Source organism: Myotis daubentonii, chromosome 20, assembly GCF_963259705.1.
Source record: "Myotis daubentonii chromosome 20, mMyoDau2.1, whole genome shotgun sequence".
Taxonomy (NCBI): Eukaryota; Metazoa; Chordata; class Mammalia; order Chiroptera; family Vespertilionidae; genus Myotis; species Myotis daubentonii.
The window spans coordinates 14,026,896-14,046,396 of NC_081859.1; the positions used below are offsets into that span (position 1 = coordinate 14,026,896).

General features: G+C 56.0%; 1 protein-coding gene across 2 annotated transcripts in view; it reads left to right on the forward strand.

Annotated features, from left to right (window-relative positions):
* The window catches only part of KIF26B (kinesin family member 26B), a 366,533-nt gene that overhangs the window by 290,499 nt on the left and 56,533 nt on the right, over window positions 1-19,501 (forward strand). The gene's annotated exons all lie outside the window — the stretch shown is intronic.

Below are 19,501 nucleotides of genomic sequence, written 5' to 3' on the forward strand. Positions count from 1 at the left end.
GCTCAAAAGGTTCGCCATCGCTGCCCTAGGAGTTAGGTAAGGACAGATGTCTTCCGGTTCCACTTTCTAGATGAGAAAACTGAGACTCAAGCGTGTCAGGTGATCACGCCACCCATGATGGAAACGGTAGCCTCGTTTTTGTGTTTCTTCTACTCATCCCACAGTCAGCCCATCACCAAATTCTGTTCATATTTCCCCTGGACTGTCCGTGCGTCTTTCTCTCCGTATCCATATGGGTTTCCTATACTGCCTCCCAGGGGCCGGTCGGCTCCTCCTTGACGCCTCCCCTGAGTTTCTGGATCTTGGGAACATGAACCCACACCTGGGCCCTGCATTGGCCGCCTCCAGTGGGTTGTGGGCACAGCGTGGAGGCGGCCTTGGGGTGCTTGTGACAGGAAAGGCTGTGTGGAGGTTTCTGACATGCTGTGCCTCTCGGCACCTCGTTCCGACTCCCAGCAGCCCTCAGCACTCGCTTCTGGAGTGCGGGCCTCTGCCTACAGCGGGCACATGGCTGTATGCGTCTGCCCTTCTCCTCCGTGCCATGCAGCCAACCGCCTCAGGGCACGGAGGTCGGTGAGAGCTCCAGCTGAAACGGCTTTGTGCTCTCCGGACGGGGACCCACTGGTCTAGCTGCAAACTGGATATCAGGGCACGTTACTCACCCTTGTTATAGCATGTTCACGTGACTCTACAGATGTCACCAGGGCTCATTATAAGTAATTTGTGGCCTCTCTAATGTCTGATGTTAGTTATGTCTAATATTTTTAAGTGCCCATCATAATAATTTAAAATGTGTCATTAGGATGCTAATACTGCCCACCTTTCAACCCGCATTTTCATTGTATGAAAGAACAGCGTTGCATTCTGTCGTATTTTGTTTCTGTCATAACCGTCCTCGCCATCTAGACGGGCAGTCCCTCCATGACAAAGAGGCGTCTTCGTTCGTGGATTCTGTTAGTAGAATACCGTGAGCCCAGTGTGTGGGGCGCGTGCACTTGCCCCTGGCCCTGTAGGAGTGGTGTCGTTGGCTATGAGTGATGCGCCCAGGGGTGGGGGTTCACGGTGCTGGGGCTGAATGGGGCTCCCGCTCCCCAGCCCCACCTGCGTCTCTGTCACGACACCACGTGGCTTCCACGCGTCGCTGTCTGTGAGGGAGCTCCCAGTTATGACACAGCCCGCGAGGGAGGAGCCGACGAGCGAGGCTCCCAGTTGGAGAGAGCCTCTGTCCCCCGGCCTCCGGCTCCCTCACAGACGGAGCTGGTCAGGGATCACGAGTGCAGCCTCTTCCCAGGTCCGTACCCACTCGCTTCCTTGGGAGGTGCTTGTCCCTCGGCTTCCGCTCTCCTCCGTTAGGCTTCCTCCACACGTCAGGGCACAGAACGAAGGAAGCCTTTCTCCCCATGCGAGACACGCAAGCAGAAGCTCTGCGCGCAGTGGCTCCTGGGCTGTGGCCCTCCTGCCTCCCAGAGGCGTGGGGTCTTGGTGGTAGGTCCTGGGCATCTTTAGTGTGTGTACGGATTCCCGTGAGCCTCTGGGTCCGCCCCTGAGGGCATTCGTCCCTCTCTGCCCTTGAGAGACGCAAGACATCACTTCCCGGTGCCACAGATACCAGGGCCTGGAAGAGGCAGCCTTGCACGAGGCTCCTGCCACCGAAGGGCTAACCGTCCCCACGACAGATCCCCCGGCGCCGTCCCTCTAAACCGTCGGGCTGACACAGGATGAGCCTGCCGCCGGCTTCGGCATGGAGGCTCCGCTAGAACCACGCCCTCGGGGAGCAGCCTTGCCGGCTGAGGATGACAGCTGGCAGATGCGCGCACAGGAGGCCCAGGCCCCGTGACCTCGATTCGGAAAGGCTGCCAGGCCAAGGGCCTGCGTGTCAGCTCCGCAGACGGCCCCTCCCCTCCATTCCTGCAGGGGCTCCGCCCTGGGCAGGCAGGATTCACCTACCTCTCGTCGTCCAGCCCAGAATGTTCCAGATTTGCCATCACACTCAGCGGGGGCTCCCATGGCAGCAGTCACTTTTGGAGACGGAAGGAGGTGGAGGATGTTATTGTATTTCAGACACGGAGGGTGTGGGGGGCCTTTGAGTGGCTGGCCTTTCCTGGGGACAGAGGTGCTGCTGGGGGTGTGGCTGGTGGGAGGGTGTGGCCCTGGACGGGGCCGGACACAGGCTGCCCCCTGAGCTGTTTTTAGGCATGAACTTTACATACTGGTGCTGACCACACGGGGGCCCTCTCTGTGGCCCAGACCCTCAGGCTCCTCTGTGCCGTCCTGTTCCCAGGACAGTGGGCATGTGGCTGAGGCAGCCATTGGCATTCCCTCTCGGCATCCATCCTCAGGCGTAACCATAGAGACAGGAGGCGGACTAGTGGTTGCCAAGGGACTGGGGGAGGGGACTTGGGAGTCACTACTAACAGGTATGGGGTTTCTTTTGGAGGATGGAATATTCTGGAATGGGGTAGTCGTGAATTTTGTGTAATATAGTAAATATATCTTCTTAAAAAAACATTTCCACCTGGCTGGTGTGGCTCAGTGGTTGAGCGTTGACCTGTGAACCAGGAGGTCACAGTTCGATTCCAGGTCAGGGCGCAAGCCTAGGTTTCAGGCTCGATCCCCAGTGTGGGGTGTGCAGGAGGCAGCTGATCAGTGATTCTCTCTCATCGTTGTTGTTTTTTTTTTCTTTCTCTCTCTCTCTCTCTCTCTCTCTCTCTCTCTCTCTCTCTCTCTCTCTCCCCCTTCCTCTCTAAAATCAATAAAAAATATTTTTAAAAATGTGTTAACTTAAAAAAAATAGAAAAACCCCAAAACAAACCATTTCCCTCGTGGGCATTTTCTGGGTCTTTCTGCCTCCGACTCCCAGGTGAGCCGGTTGCGGGAGCCGTGGCTCAGTAGCGCCTGCATTCTCTACCTGCCCCTCCATGACGGTTCACTCAGACGCTGTCAGGTGGTGAGGATGGTGGGACATGAAGAGTTAAAATCTGCAGCGTGATTAGCGCTGTCATTCAGTAATTTCACAAGCGGCCCCATCAGGGACAGGGCTACCTCTCCAATCAGTGTTGTTTTCGTGTGACGTTTTCCCGGGATGACTTCTGTTGAATTATGCAAATGAGGCGATGGTCCACAGGGAGTCTGTGCCCTGAACTCTCTCCTGCCTCTTGCTGTGTCATTCCTTATCCTGGGGGCCTTCCTGCCGGCTCCTCGGGACCGCGCCCTGCCCCCACTTGCATGCCCTTGACAGACGCCAGGACACACGGGTCAAAGCTCGGGCTCCATCCCTGCTGGCTGCTGGCGGAGTCAGGACGCCATCACCCTCCAGGGCCGGCTCTCAGGCCCTGATTTCTGGGGAGTCCAGCTGGCCCCGTTTTTCCCCAATCTGAAAATGAGGGAATGAGATATTGAAGAGAATGAAAGCAGGAACCCCCGGGACTCACAGCACAGTTGTCAGCGAGGAGGCCCAACAGGCGGCCCCTGAGCCCCTGAGCTGGGCGGCCTCGGTCCTGGCCTGGCGGTACCAGGGCATCACTTCCGTCCCAGTTGGCACCTGCCTGTCATCGTCGCTGGGGTCTTCTCTCTCTTTCTTGTGACCTTAGTTCCCCCCCTCCCCCGACTCCCAGTGATCATATTTGCCGTCAGGTGTCTTTGGGAGGATTTAGTGACTTTTTTAGGGACAGATGCTAACTCCGAGGCCCTCCAAAGAGACCTATGACATCAGCCTCTGCGGTGGGGGAAGGTGCCCTGATCTAACTGCCACCATCACGGTCAGAAAGACTCCTGGCGGCCTTGGGACCAGCGCGCTGCGTGCCTGGGTCTCAGGCGGGCTTCCCCGGGCCCTCCCGGCCCTCCTGCCTGGTACATGGGTTCCACAGGGTGCATTCCGCTAGGCCAGTGATGGCGAACCTTTTGAGCTCGGCGTGTCAGCATTTTGAAAAACCCTAACTTAACTCTGGTGCCGTGTCACATATACAAACTTTTTGATCTTTGCAACCGTAGTAAAACAAAGACATATTTTTGATATTTATTTTATATATTTAAATGCCATGTAACAAAGAAAAAGCAACCAAAAAAATGAGTTCCCGTGTCACCTCCGACACGCGTGTCATAGGCTCGCCATCACTGCGCTAGGGCCTGGGGAGGGAGGCCTTGATGGCAGCGCCTCTGAAACCCACTTCTACACGCTCGCCTCCACCTTCTGCTGTTCGACACTGTTTAGAACCAGTGGTTCTCAACCTTCCTGATGCCGCGACCCTTTCATACAGTTCCTCATGTTGTGGGGACCCCCAACCATAACATTATTTTCGTTGCTACTTCGTAACTGTAATGTTGCTACTGTTATGAATTGTCATGTAAATATCTCATATGCAGGATGTATTTTCATTGTCCGCGACCCACAGGTTGAGAACCGCTGGTAGACAAAGGGGGTTTGTAGGTGTCCCTGCCCACCAGACTCTCCCAGGGGAAGCCTGGGACTGGGACCTTGGAATCTCCAGCCTCGAAGTGGATGCCTGGTCGGGGAGGCTGCTGACACAGTGCGGCTTCTCGCATCTTTATAGCACGAGGGCCGCTCGAGCCTCAAGGACACGTTTCCTGGTTCCTCCCCCAGGAGCAGCCTCTCCAACTGTGTACTTGGCGGGACTGATTTTTGCTTCTCAGCCTCATCTATGATGTGATTTGTATCTAAATTTGATACAAAATTATATACTTGCCCAAATACTTCATCTGCATTTCAGAATTTTGTCTCCGAAAATGGGTTTTTTTTAAATGATCTAATCCAAACCTGTTATTTTTCAGATTAGAAAACAGAAATCTACATCAGGGTTCTCAACAGCGGCTCTGTTGACATCTGGGGCCAGCTAAATGCTATGGGGGGTGCCTGGTGCGTTGTAGGGTGCTTAGCAGCACCCTGGCTCCTACCCTTTAGATGCCAATAAAATCCCCCCAATCGTGACAAACAGTGTCTGCAGACCTTGCCAGATGTTCCCAGGTGAGCGCCACTGGCCTGGCGGTGGACACACAGTGAGGCTGTGGCAGAGTCGGGAGTGGGACCCCGGTGCCCTGGCTCTCGATAGGGCAGCAGAATTGAGCTCTGACTGCCCGAGCTCAAGGTGGTCTTCAAGGGCACTCCGGGCTCACGAGGGGGGTGAGGGCGCAGGCGGCTCGGGAGCCAGGGCCAGCACGAGCTCGGTGGGACTCTGGGCAGACGCGTTTCTCTGCCCGGTCTCCCGCCTCCGGGTAGAACCGGCCCGTGATTCACTGATTCAGTTTTCACGCGTGAACCTCTCTGCGGGCCGGTATGTCTCAGGAGCGCAGAGGGTGTGTGTCCAGAGCGGACAGACTCCGGGGAGGAATGCAGGGAGCGGAGGACTGTCCTCCGTGTGTGCTGACCGTCCACGCAGCCAGAACCAGGGACCAGCCCGAGGCAGGGGCTGCGCAGCCCTAGACGGCGAGCGCGGTCCCGGTTCATTCTCCGCCAGGTGGACACGGCTCGGCTCCGAGCCCCTTCCCCTCGTGGAGTCCCGAGTCTCGATTTCTTGGGCCCTTCCTCCTCGGCTGTTCCCCACACCGACAGGTACAGGACTCCCTCCCGTTTCTCCTTTAAGTCTGGGTCAGTCTTCTCTCCTGGCTGCAGGTTTGGAGGGCGCCTGTAGCCCTCGGCTCGCGGACCGTGGCCGGTAGTGAACGCCCAGGGTTTTGCCACTTTCCGATGGAGAAGGACGAGTGTAATTCCCAGGGATTTCATAGGCGAGAGGTCAGCTCTCAGCCGGGCGCCTCTGGCCTGCTCTCAGCCTGGTTTCCCTGCCACAGGTTGGCATGGAGTCTGGTTCTTGCGCCGTCTTCGGCTCTGAGCTCCGTGGAGCTGCTGGAGGTGCCTTTCCTAGGAGACGGGATTTCATCCGGGGGCCGTGCCCACATGCCAAGCAAAAGCCGCTCACCCCTCCAAGCCTCTTGCTGACATGGTGCTAGAAATACCGAAATAGACACAGACCTTTGGGCTGAAATGACTTCGGGATAGTTCCAGAGGCTCCAAGAACATAGCGAATGGACTGAGGAAGAAGAGGCTCTGGTTGTGCTACTGGCATTTGTGGTTTTGTCCTAAGAAATCGTTGCTGCGGAGAAAAGGCCCTTCTCAACGTGCCCTGTGCTGCTTCTTTCTTTGACTTTTTTTTTAAAATATATTTTATTGATTTTTTACAGAGAGGAAGGGAGAGGGATAGAGAGTTAGAAACATCGATGAGAAACATCGATCAGCTGCCTCCTGCACATCTCCTACTGGGATGTGCCCGCAACCCAGCTACATGCCCTTGACCGGAATCGAACCTGGGACCCTTCAGTCCGCAGGCCGACGCTCTATCCACTGAGCCAAACCAGTTTTGGCTCTTTGACTTTTTGAGGGAACAGCATTCTCCATGCTTCTGAGTATTTCCTGTGCAGCCACCTGGTCATCGTCCCCAGGGAAAAAGCAGTTAGTTGGTTCTGTGAGCTGCGTTTTATCGCCATTCACACGGGGTCCATAGCGCCCCATTTTCCACCACGTAAAGGAGGGACATTCTGGAAACTTCTGAACAAAGAAAAAGTTGTGTTTATCTCCATAGCTGAAATTTCCTAAGGGGGGAAATAGCAGCTGGGTGAGTAGAGGGAGCTCACTTTCTACTAATTCCAGCCTGTGTTTGTGAGGGGCTCCGCGGAGGCTGTCTGCTCTGTGACCGTGTGGTAGGGGGAGGCTCTCGCTCCCTCGGCTGCGTCCCTCAGCTGTGACGTGGGGACAGAGCTGTGCCAGCCGTCCTGCTGGTGATGCTCAGACACAGTGGCTGTAACAGCTTTAAAGAACCCAGACTTTTACCACGGACGTCATATCATCAGGCCAAAACCCCAGCATCTCCCCCAGTATTTACTTAAAAAATAATATTTTTATTGATTTCAGAGAGGGAGAGGGTGAGAGAGATAGAAACATCAGTGATGAGAGAGAATCATTGATCGGCTGCCCCCTGCACACCCCCCATGGAGATCAAGCCTGAAACCCAGGCATGTGCCCTGACCGGGAATCAAGCCGTGACCTCCTGGTTCACAGGTCAGTGCTCAACCACTGAGCCACACCGGCCGGGCCCTTCCCACTCCTCCCCGGGCATCCTTCCCTTTGCTGATGGAATATCAGAAGCAGAGTCTCTTCTCCCCTCCTCTTCCTTCCCCCAGCAGCCATGCCCTGCATGCTGAGGGAAGCCAAGAGAAGGATGCTACCTGAGTGTCAGGGGTATCTCAGGGTCCTGACTGGGAAAGGGCTGTCATCCTCAAATTGGGAATTTTGAGAAGAGTTTCATGAAAGGATTGTTTACAGAAGGATGCGTACAGAAAACTAGAACAGTCACCCAGGGCCAGGAACGCCGGTTGCCCGTATCCCCTAGGTCTCAGGCTCAGAGGAGGAGCTGTCTCTGACCCAGAGAAACGGAAGTATCCAGAGACTTGCCTTCCTCCCTCCAGATGTGGTCCGGAAGCCCGCCTCCCCGGACCAGCAGGATGGCCAAGGGCAGACCATGCATCTGGAGGGCGCGGAGGAAAATTGGCCCAGCATGGATCGGACCAATTCCTTCAAAATAGCCCTCCACTCGCTGAGACTAAGAGGCACCCTGCCTCCTCTCTCCATCCCTCTTTGTCCTGATGGGTATAGCTGACGCCTCCCACCCCTGCCTCCCCGTCATTCCCATCCTGTTGGCTGCCCTCAGTCCTTCCTCTGTGCCATAATAACCGGAGAAGCCAGAGGCTGTTTCCGATCATCTCTTCCGCTGCTAACAGCACGCGGTTTGTTCTGCCACCCGAGTGACCTGCACGTACTCCGAGCTCATGGCACCGATTTCCTCCGGGCAGACCGTCTTTCTCGGCAGCCCTGGCCGACCAGATTCTGGCTGCGTGGGACACGGTGGGCAGGGATGGCTTTGGCCCACTCGCTGGCTGGGCTGCTCAAATGTGGATTCCAACCGTGGGGAGAGAGCGATCTGTGCGCCCCCTTGGATGTCTGTCCTTTTGGCCTTCTTGAGTAACAAGTAGAGAGGGTTTCTTCAGGTACGTGGACACCAAAGAGACCTGCCCGAGCTGATGCTGCCCGGGAGGGTGTTCACCAGGCGCTCTGCCCCCTGTATTCCCCAAGTTCAAACCAAGAGCATTGATGAGACGTGGCCCTAGAGCCAAATAGCATTGAGTTTCATGCAGATGCGTCTTGGAGCATTATAATGACAAAGACAAATGATAGAGAAATAGAGAGATAGATAGATGTGTGTGTGTGTGTGTGTGTGTGTGTGTGTGTGTGTGTGTGTGTGGTTTAAAGAGCGGAGTCAGTTGGCTTAGAGCCATCTATTTTCTTACCTTGACCTCCATTCGGTGAGTGGCTTGTATGGGCAAGATGGCTGAATGGGGTTTCAGGCTTGGGGTTGTCAGTTCTTTTTTTTTTTTTTTTTTTTAAAGTATATTTTATTGATTTTTTACAGAGAGGAAGGGAGAGGGATAGAGAGTCAGAAACATCGATGAGAGAGAAACATCGATCAGCTGCCTCCTGCACACTCCCCACTGGGGATGTGCCCGCAACCAAGGCACATGCCCTTGACCGGAATCGAACCTGGGACCCTTCAGTCCGCAGGCCGACGCTCTATCCACTGAGCCAAACCGGTTTCGGCGGGGTTGTCAGTTCTTACAAGAGTCCATGGCCACACTCATGAATGCCTTGCTACGCTGGTTCAGCACATGGAAGTGTTGAACTTGGTACATCACTTGAACTCTCTGTGCCTCAGGCGTCAAATCTGTAAATGCGACAGTGAGCGCAAGGTGGCTCCTACTCTCCAACAGAGCAATGCGAGTGCCCTGAGAAGGCAGGGTTCTTAGGAAAAGACAATAATTCTGGGGGAAAATACAGGGAAAAGAGGAAGCGCACACAGGAGATGGACTGACTCCCTAAAAAAGCCATGGGCTGGGTCTGCAGGGGCTGAGGACGGCACTGTGGGCTCCACTCATTCAGTGTGTGGCCGGGAGTCAGAGCCGACGCAACGGCACGTAGCACAGGTATAACCGTCCATCCAGGCAACTTCTGAGGCTTGACAAAGACGTTATGGCCATCGGAAGCCAGATCAATGGATACACGAGAAAGGATGAAGGTTGCTAACCATCATGCGGCCATAGTGCCACCCTGAGTCCCCCCCCCGTGTGCCTGCTGGGTGATCAGCCACCCTCTTGACCGCGGGCTAATGCATGTTGTGAGTTTACCATGCGCCCACCAGGGGGGGCGCATCGTATTTGGCAACCTGTCCATAAGCCGCGCCGTAAAGATTTGAATAACGGAGCAGAACAGTTTTCAAAAGTCTTGTTACAGCCCATCGCGCCAATAACTTACAATTTTTGAAAATCCCTGAATACAAATTTACACAAGTTTGAGTTGTTTTACAGCTTACCAGGCCATTAATTTAAGTTTTAAAAGTCCCTTAATATCCCTAATCGTAGCCTGTGCTTTCTTAAAGGGATGAAATACGTTTCCATAAAGCGCAGCAACACAAGGAAAAGGGGACTCGAGGGGATTCCGTAAAACTTGCCAAAGCACCATAAATACGTTGGGCGGGGGCCTGTTCTGTGCACAGTTTAGCTGCGATGGGTTGGGCTTGAACTCAAGTTCTTCTACGTCCTCTTGCCTGGTCCCCACCGGGTAGGCAAGTCGGTAGACGGGACGTGTGCACGACCTTCACCAGAGCTGGGGCTGAATCCCTTTCTGCTGCTGCTTCCTGTGAGACCTTAGGGACGCCATTCTGCTCCCTGGGACCTCGTTCTTGCATCACAGGAAAAGGCCTCCTGGACAGGGCAGCTGGGAGGGTTGGTCCAGCAGAGGTAGGACCTTAGGAGATGTTTGTTGAATGGAGACCACGTGCAAGAGCTGGCATTGAGCATAAGGGCCGGCAGCATTCTCTGCCTCCCCCACATCCCTACACACACCCCGTCCCTCCGATAGGCCAGCAGTCAGCATACACTTACCCCATATCTTTTGTAAATTCAGACACACTCCCTACCCCGCCAGTCAGCATAACGACCCCCTCCTACCCATCCCCTTAAAAATATAGAAGAGTTTAGAATCTGGGCAGGCTGCCTGTACAACATTTCCAACCCCTGATCCAATTGGTCATGATCACGTCTAGAGCCCTCTTCCTCTTCCTTCATGTCGCCGTTCATTCTTTCATTTCCATTTGGAGCCTCATCTAGAACCTTCCCAGGAAAGACCCCATTTCTGCAAACTTCCATCTCTCCTTTCTGACTCTCAGGTTGGAGAGCTGAGCTCTAGCTGGGGGGGGCGGCTCTGTCAGGGATGCTGGGGAGGGAAGGACACCTAAGATGCAGGCTGGCCTTTAAAGCCCTCGCAGTTTTACAAATTGGAATATGAGGGGTTTTGCCTGCAGCATAACCGCCAACTCTGTGTACCAGCCCCAGCTAAGAGTCTCTCTCAGCCGCCACCCAGACTTCCCGGCCCCACCCAGACGCCCCTACCCTAAACTCGACCTTCGGGGAAAACGCATTACAGCCCCATTTTCTCTAGTTTTATAGATGAATGCTTCTTATCACTCACGAGAGGGTATGACATCAGCTCCTGCCGCCCGGAGACGCTGGAGCCCTCTCTAATGTGCCCGGGGCCCTTCGCCATCTGGACTGTGTCACAGGTGGGCCGCAGCATAATGAAATCTTCTGGTACCGAGCTGGCCTTCACTGGGATCTGGGTTACATCAGCGTCCTCACTTTCAGTGTCAGAGCTGGAAGAAAGGGCTGGAAGGTTGCCAGTTTCCACCTCCCCGCAAAGCAGCGCCCTCGGCCCACCCTGTGAGGGCCACGTGTTCTCAGTGACGGGCTGATTCTGAAATCCTCCCGTCAAATTCAGGCATCGTTTCGGACGAACTGTGACCTAGAAGCGGAGGGGCCTTCCCCGGAGAAGGGAGCCCACGTCTTCTCATTTGAATAACTATTTTCCATCCGAAGTAAATATTGACCGCTCTACCCAACCGACATGCTTATTGATTCTAGAAAATGTTAGATCAAAGCGTTAAACGTTGTCCTAACAGACACTCATACACACACACACACACACACACGTACACACACACACACACACACTGTAGAGCCCGGGAGTGTCTCTAGGGGGAGAAATGGTCTGGAAACAATTGCTGATTTTTGTTCTCGTATTGATTTTTCTGATGAGTATAATTCTATCCAGTCCCAAATAATTGTTTGTTTGCGGAAAGAAGAAAAGAATCTATAGGACGAGTTGGTTTGGCTTTTACTGTGGGAAGTTTATGCGTCCATGACGGTAGTAAAAGCCGTTGGAGGCAAAAGTTAAAGAACCAGATAGTACGGTTGCAGGACTTGGGTTCCGTTTAGAAAAGCTTCTTAAACTATTGCTTCTTCCTAAGGTTGACACATCTTGTTTCACTTGAGAACTCAAGAGTTCTCCTCAAGCAGGTCATGCAATAGAGTCAGAAGCCACTTCTGTTTGTTCCTTTTAAATATGTTTTTATTGATTTCAGGGAGGAAGGGAGAGAGAGAGAGATGGAAACATCAATGATGAGAGAGAATCATTAATCATCTGCCTCCTGCACGCCCCACACAGGGGTCGAGCCAGCAACCCGGGGCATGTGCCCTGACGGGGAATCGGACTGTGACCTCCTGGCTCATAAGGCTGATGCTCAACCACTGAGCCACGCTGGCCGGGCACCACTTCTGTTTTGACAGTGCAAGAACCTTCTTTCCCCAGGAACCAGAATCTTTAAAATGAATCGGACTGTCACTTACCCAGGATAGGACAGTCACATGAATTGTGTTGTCAGTCACAGTGGGGCTTGAGGGGAAGACTCCAGGGGGATGAGCCTGTCAACTTCCTGAGAAGGTGCGACCCAGACCATGAGCAGCAGCTGGGACTCGCTAGGAATGCGGGCCCTCAGGCCCACCCAGGCCACTGAATCTGAACCCTGGGAGGGGCTCCGGCCCCTGGGTTTCCACAAGTCACTTCGGTTTGAGTGGTTTGCTGCCCTTGAGTAAGGAGGCACAAGCTTGCCCGGCCGGCGTGGCTCAGTGGCTGAGCATCAACCTATGAGCCAGGAGGTCAGGGTTCGATTCCCAGTCAGGGCACGTGCCTGGGTTCCAGGCTCAATCTCCAGTTTGGGGGGGGGCGGGCGTGCAGGAAGCAGCCGATCAATGATTCTCTCTCATCATTGATGTTTCCCTCCCTCTCTCTTCCTCTCTGAAAGCAATAAAAATATTAAAAAAGAAAGAAAGGGAGAAAGAAAGGGGGAAGGAAGGAAGGAAGGAGAAAGAAAGAAAGAAAGAAAGAAAGAAAGAAAGAAAGAAAGAAAGAAAGAAAGAAAGAAAGAAAGAAAGAAAGAAAGAAAGAAAGAAAGAAGGAAGGAAGGAAGGAAGGAAGGAAGGAAGGAAGGAAGGAAGGAAGGAAGGAAGGAAGGAAGGGAGGAAGACAGGCAGGCAAAGAAAGAGGAAGAAGAAGGGGAAGGGAAAGGGGAAAAGGAGAGAAAGAGCTTTCCTGTGGGCTTCTGTGAAATCAGTTCCCGGGAAGCCGTAGTTACTTGAACCCACTGGGGCTCGGGAGGCCATGAGAGGGCCAGCCGCCTCGGAAAGGCTGCAGAGGGAAGAGCCGGCACTGCACCTGGTGGGACCGACACCCGGGCGCTCACTGGGACCGTGAATCAGGTTCAGGGAAGAGGAATGTCCGCGGGGAGCGGAAAGAGATGTGTGTCTGCCAGGCAGCTCCCGCCGCCGGCCTGGCCCGCTCCTGGTCAGACGGCCGCCCCATGGACCCGCGTGCGCACACAGAGCAAACATCCGCTCCCGGAGAGCCTGGCGCACAGCTGTCTTCCATCTTGAAGGCAAACAGCTCTGTGCGCTTGCTCTCCTGGGTCAGGAGGGAGCCTCGCGGGTTGGCGTTTTAATATTTATCGTTGCGTTGAGTGATTCATTATTCTCCTGGTCGGGCCACGTGGCTGGCGCTCGCACACAGACTCCTGACTGCACGGCCGTGGCATCCACACAGACCCGCAGTGCACGCGTGGCACAGGCGGCCGGCACACTTGTGAGCGTTGGGCTGTGAAGTACAGGCTGCACCAGCGTTGCCCCCTGAGGTCCTCGCAGCCCCGGGTGGAGGATGTAGGCAGTGCTGGCAGCGCTGCGTTCCAGACGGGGAAGCGTGGCCCCGGGGCCTCCCAGTCACCTTCCTTCTCTGTCCTTCAGGCCCCCCATTGTCCGGGTGAAGCACAGACTTGCGTTTGGAATAGAAGTCTCCCCACAGTCTGACATCCACCTCTTTTTCCAGCTGAATTTCTTGCCCCTCCTTCCCCCTCCCCCCTCGAGACTCCGTTAGAGGGAAATCACAGAGCAACACCCACCGAGCCCGACCATGTGCCGGGCTCTTTGCCAAGAGCTTCCCGGCAGCCTCGCATGCAGCCCTCACAACAACTCCCAGGAGGCGTAGGCCAGCTCCATCCCCACTTCACAGATGAGGAAACCGAGGCCCCATGGCTCCTTGTAGGTCCCAGCCACGTGTTTCCCTGCCTTTGCTGCACACTCCCTGCGCGGGGTGCCCGGGCCCCGCCCGGGGTGTCTGGCTACACCGACTCCCCTTCAGGTCCCTGGAGCCTCTTCCTGGCCCCGCACCCCTGGTGGGAATGCCCGGTGCAGAGGGCCTAGGGCCGCTCTGTTACACGGTTGGGTCTTAGCCGTTACACTACGAGCCCCAGGGAGACAACAGCTGTCTGTTAAGCTCTTTACAACCCCAGAGCCTTGCATGGTGCCTGGCCCGGAATCAGAGACACCAACAGATGTGGAAGGAAGGAAGGAAGGAAGGAAGGAAGGAAGGAAGGAAGGAAGGAAGGAAGGAAGGAAGGAAGGAAGGAAGGAAAGGAAAGGAGGGCGGGCTGGTGTTTATTCCTAGGATAGTTCTGGGGGGTGGTCAGGAGTCTGGGAGAGGCCCTGGCCAGGCTCTGTCCCTTGGGCAAGTCTCTTCTAGCCTGAGGTGTCCTAGTTCAAGCAAGATGAACCCAGCGCCCTGCTCTGATGGGGCGGAGCGCAGGCCCTTGGGGAACACAAGCAGAGCGGTTGGCGGGTCAGCTGGAAGGGGAATTAAATAGGCCTGTGTGCGCTGGCACCCAGGGACCAGGCTCTGTGGGGGGGGGGGACCCGCAGGAGCAGAGCCTGGGTGGTGCCCACGATGGGGCTCCCCCTGCCTCCGCAGCCGCGATGATGCTGGTTCCACACGATACACAAGGGCCTGTCGAGGGCTTTGTGGGCCTGCGCTCAGTCGCTCTCGTAGCTCGGCGAGTACAGCTGCGCACCGTCCCTCCTGACGCGTGATGCATGCTCCGGCATTGCGTCAGACGCAGCCGGCGAGGAAGGCTTTCTTTTAAAAAACAAAACATTTTTAGTGACTTCAGAGTGGAAGGGAGAGGGAGAGAGAGAGATAGAAGCATCAATGATGAGAGAGTCACTGATCGGCTGCCTCCTGCACCCCCACTGGGGATCCAGCCTGCAACCCAGGTCAGGAATCGAACTGTGACCCCCTGGTTCATAGGTCAACGCTCAACCACTGAGCCAGGCCCTACTCCACACGGTCCAGGGGGGCGCTGTCATCCAGCGCCTTTAATATTGAAGGGGTCCCCAGGGATGCCTCAGGGCCCAGGCCCCGCCTCCCTCCCACCCCAGCTTGCTCTCCCTGAGCGTGCGTTTCATCAGCTCCTTAACCAGCTCCCAGCACTGAGCAAGAGCGAGGCCTCCAGGCTTCTCCGACAGGCGGCTGTCAGGATGTGGCCTCTGCTGACAGCCCAGCCCGGGACGCCTGTCTCGTCTCCCAGCCGGGCCAGCTGTGCCCGCCTGCTAATTGCGGTGCCACACAGCACCTCTGGGAAGGGCTTGCCCTGGCTTTATCCTCCCTCCGCGCCACAGTCCCTGCTGGCGACAGGTTCCTGCTGACAGGAGCTCTGGGGAGTCTCCGTCCCCCCACTCCCCGAGCCCTTCTGTCCGAGAACATCTCATTACCCGGCTCTGTTCTGGCCACCCTGAGCTTTATTGTGCCGCCTCTGTCACCGTCCCCAGCCCGGCGTCCACGCATGAACATCTCCCTCTCGGAGGGCCTCGCGGCTCATTACTGGCCGCCTGGGGCCACTCAAGGGCCCCCCTGGCACCTCTGAGAGCCGGCGTCCCCAGCGCAGGGACAGCCTCCGGCTCCTCAGAGGAGGTTCACCCAGGCCCAGCCCCGGGGGAGAGCGTGCCCTGGCCCTGCTGGGCGGGGCTCGACCTGGACGCTCACCACAGGGGAGCCGGTCCCATGCCCCCCACTGCCCCTGCCCCTCTGCTGGGCAGCGGGCTTTGGAGCAGCCTCCGAAATGCCCGGACCTCAGCCTCCTGAGCCTTCAGGAGGGTGCAGGGAGTGATGGTAATGATGTCCCCTAACACAGCTGGTGGGGAGCCACGTGGAGGTGGTCTTGTAAATGTGAGGTTTGTGGAACTTGAGAGACGTTATGGCGGTGGTGCCCAGGGCTGGCTGGCTGAGGGGTTGATGTGTCAGCAGAGCAGACACTGCCCCAGACTAGGCCCGGGGTCTCACCCCACCCCACCCCCAAACTCGGCGCTGGATCCCCCCACTCAGCACTTCCTGCCGTGACTACAGCCCCGTGACCTTTGAACAGGTCACGTCGGATTAGTACTGTGTTGTATGCAGAGATTCCATCCCTTTTGGCTTTGCTCTGTAACTAGCAACTACACTGAGCCTAGCGTCTTCAGGGTCCCGGCAGGTGCGGATCTGCGATCCTTAACGGTAACTGTGTCTTCCTGCGACACTGACACTGACGTTGCAAATGCGTTCATAGTGCCCACAGGCACTCGGGAGCAGGCCTGATGGCCTCCCTCCCAGGCTTGGGGATGGGACCTCCAAGGTCACTGCTACAGGGATGTGGTTCTTGTGGTCTCCTAGGAAACTTCTGGAAACTTTCAGTCCCACGAAACCATCAAGATCTTCCTTCAGAGAAAATAACTTCTGACCATTGCTCGAAATGTCATTAGAAAAGTATTTAAACCTTTGCCTTTTGTAAAACCCAATTTTAATTTGCTTCTCTCTCCTATCAGGTTAGGAGGGCACATTGGGTAAGTTAAAGGGGGCAGGGGAGGTCTCATTCAGGGGGTCCGGTGTGCCCATGGTGGGTTAGCAGTGGGGTCCAGTGTGCCCATGGTGGATTGGCAGTGGGGTCCAGTGTGCCCATGGTGGGCTGGCTGTGGGGTCCAGTGTACCCATGGTGGGCTAGCAGTGGGTCTCAGTGTGCCCATGGTGGGTTAGCAGTGGGCCCAGTGTGCCTATGGTGGGCTAGCAGTGGGCTCAGTGTGCCCGTGGTGGGTTAGCAGTGGGGTCGAGTGTGCCCATGGTGGGTTAGCAGTGGGGTCCAGTGTGCCCATGGTGGGTTAGCAGTGGGGTCCAGTGTACCCATGGTGGGTTAGCAGAGGGGTCCAGTGTGCCCATGGTGGATTGGCAGTGGGTCTCAGTGTGCCCATGGTGGGTTAGCAGTGGGCCCAGTGTGCCTATGGTGGGCTAGCAGTGGGCTCAGTGTGCCCGTGGTGGGTTAGCAGTGGGGTCCAGTGTGCCTATGGTGGGTTAGCAGAGGGGTCCAGTGTGCCCATGGTGGATTGGCAGTGGGGTCCAGAGTGCCCATGGTGGATTAGCAGTGGGGTCCAGTGTGCCCATGGTGGATTGGCAGTGGGGTCCAGTGTGCCCATGGTGGATTGGCAGTGGGGTTCAGTGTGCCCATGGTGGGTTAGCAGTGGGGTCCAGTGTGCCCATGGTGGATTGGCAGTGGGGTCCAGTGTGCCCATGGTGGGTTAGCAGTGGGGCCCAGTGTGCCCATGGTGGGTTAGCAGAGGGGTCCAGTGTGCCCATGGTGGATTGGCAGTGGGGTCCAGAGTGCCCATGGTGGATTAGCAGTGGGGTCCAGTGTGCCCATGGTGGATTGGCAGTGGGGTCCAGTGTGCCCATGGTGGATTGGCAGTGGGGTTCAGTGTGCCCATGGTGGGTTAGCAGTGGGGTCCAGTGTGCCCATGGTGGATTGGCAGTGGGGTCCAGTGTGCCCATGGTGGGTTAGCAGTGGGGCCCAGTGTGCCCATGGTGGGTTAGCAGTGGGGTCCAGTGTGCCCATGGTGGGCTAGCAGTGGGTCTCAGTGTGCCCATGGTGGGTTAGCAGTGGGGCCCAGTGTGCCCATGGTGGGTTAGCAGTGGGGTCCAGTGTGCCCATGGTGCGTTAGCAGTGGGGTCCAGTGTGCCCATGGTGGGTTAGCAGTGGACCCAGTGTGCCCATGGTGGGTTAGCAGTGGGGTCCAGTGTGCCCATGGTGGGTTAGCAGTGGACCCAGTGTGCCCATGGTGGGTTAGCAGTGGACCCAGTGTGCCCATGGTGGGTTAGCAGTGGGGTCCAGTGTGCCCATGGTGCGTTAGCAGTGGGGTCCAGTGTGCCCATGGTGGGTTAGCAGTGGACCCAGTGTGCCCATGGTGGGTTAGCAGTGGGGTCCAGTGTGCCCATGGTGGGTTAGCAGTGGACCCAGTGTGCCCATGGTGGGTTAGCAGTGGACCCAGTGTGCCCATGGTGGGTTAGCAGTGGGGTCCAGTGTGCCCATGGTGGGTTAGCAGTGGGGTCCTGTGTGCCCATGGTGGGTTAGCAGTGGGGTCCAGTGTGCCCATGGTGGGTTAGCAGTGGACCCAGTGTGCCCATGGTGGGTTAGCAGTGGGGCCCAGTGTGCCCATGGTGGGTTAGCAGTGGGGTCCAGTGTGCCCATGGTGGGCTAGCAGTGGAGTCCTGTGTGCCCATGGTAGGTTAGCAATGGGTCCATTGTGCCCATGGTGGGTTAGCAGTGGGGTCCAGTGTGCCCGTGGTAGGCTAGCAGGGAGTCGTACATTATATCAGAAGAGGAACGTGCTCTTTAAATCAGGCCTGGGAATTGCCCATCACCCCTGTGGTGTGGTTTAGAAGTTGGCACTCATTAAATCATTCCCAATAGCTCTGTGGGCCTGTCCTGAGCACAGAAGGACGGGCAGGGCTGCTAATGTCTTGGTTGATCAGAAAAGCGAGTGTGCTGGGAGGAGCACACATGGAGGAGTGAGTTTAAAGTTCAGTGTCTCCGTCATCTTACGTGGAACGATTGGAGAATTCCCCTGAAGTGACTGATGGACCCTAAGCAGACACTGTGAGCACATCAATCACATCTGATCAAGACAGAAAAGAGGGGAGTAAAATAAGGGAAGAACTCACTTCCCTTTCAGATGCTCAGAGCAGATTTCACGTGGATGACGCCTTTACAAACATGCAGCAGACGTGTAGCCTTTGATGTAATCGTTGGGGGAGGAGGGATCATCTGCTCTCTGCGCCGTGGATGTGTGTGTGCATTAAATAATATTTTGCTTTAATTTTTAAAATTAAGCTTAGGAGAAAGGCTTCTGATGTCAGTAATTTGATAGAGAAAGGAATAAAAATTCCCTCCCCCCTTTCCCTTTTCCCCTCTCTCCCCCTCCCCCCTCCCCCTTCCCTCCCTCCTTTCCTTCCTTCTTAGAACAATATTTTACATTTGTATGCTGCTTTACTTGTCTTTGTTTCTTTTAAAAATATATTTTTATTGACTTCAGAGAGGAAGGAAAGGGAGAGAAAGAAACATCAATGATGAGAGGGAATCATGGATCAGCTGCCTCCTGCACACTTCCCACTGGGGATTGAGCCCCAAACCCGGGCATGTGCCCTGACTGGGAATCGAACTGTGACCTCCTGGTTCATAGGTCAATGCTCAACCACTGAGCCATGCCGGCCGGGCTCTTTAATTGTTTCTTCACAAATGCCCTTCAAGGGCGTTAGCACAACAGGCCCATTTTGGGGGTAAGGAAACCAAGGCCCATGCCTTAGATGACACAGCTGCGCAATGGTGATGAAGCTTGGATTTGAACCCAGTCTCCTGGCTTCTACTTCACTGCAGGGCCGGTACACCCGGAGCCTGTAAGAAAGGAGATGCGCTCATGAGCTACAATGGACCCTTTGATGTCCCTCCACATTTTCCCCTCAAGAGCTGGATCCCCCCCCAAATACCCCAAACCAGGGAAGGCCTCCTGGTATGTAGGGCGCCGCGTCTCCGCTCGCTCTCAGCTGCCATCAGGCAGGGCCTGCGACCCTGGGCTCTCCCATCGGAGGCAGAGTCTCCGTGAGCCACAGGATGGCCGGCATTCCCAGAGCGCACACTCACGTGAGGACACCCGCATCCCGTCGCTGCTCCGGCCCCGGGGGAGGGAAGCAGGCCCCGGACGGGTGTCGGTGGCGAGTGTGCTCTGCAGGCCGGCTGCTCCGTCCCAGCAGGTGGAGGGCTCCTTACGATGTGGAGCCCCTCTGGCAGCCTCACTACTACTCTCCCCACCCGCCTCCGGCTGGTGGGTTCTGAGGAACCTTCTTTTTGGCCCTGACTTGCCTGGGAGACAC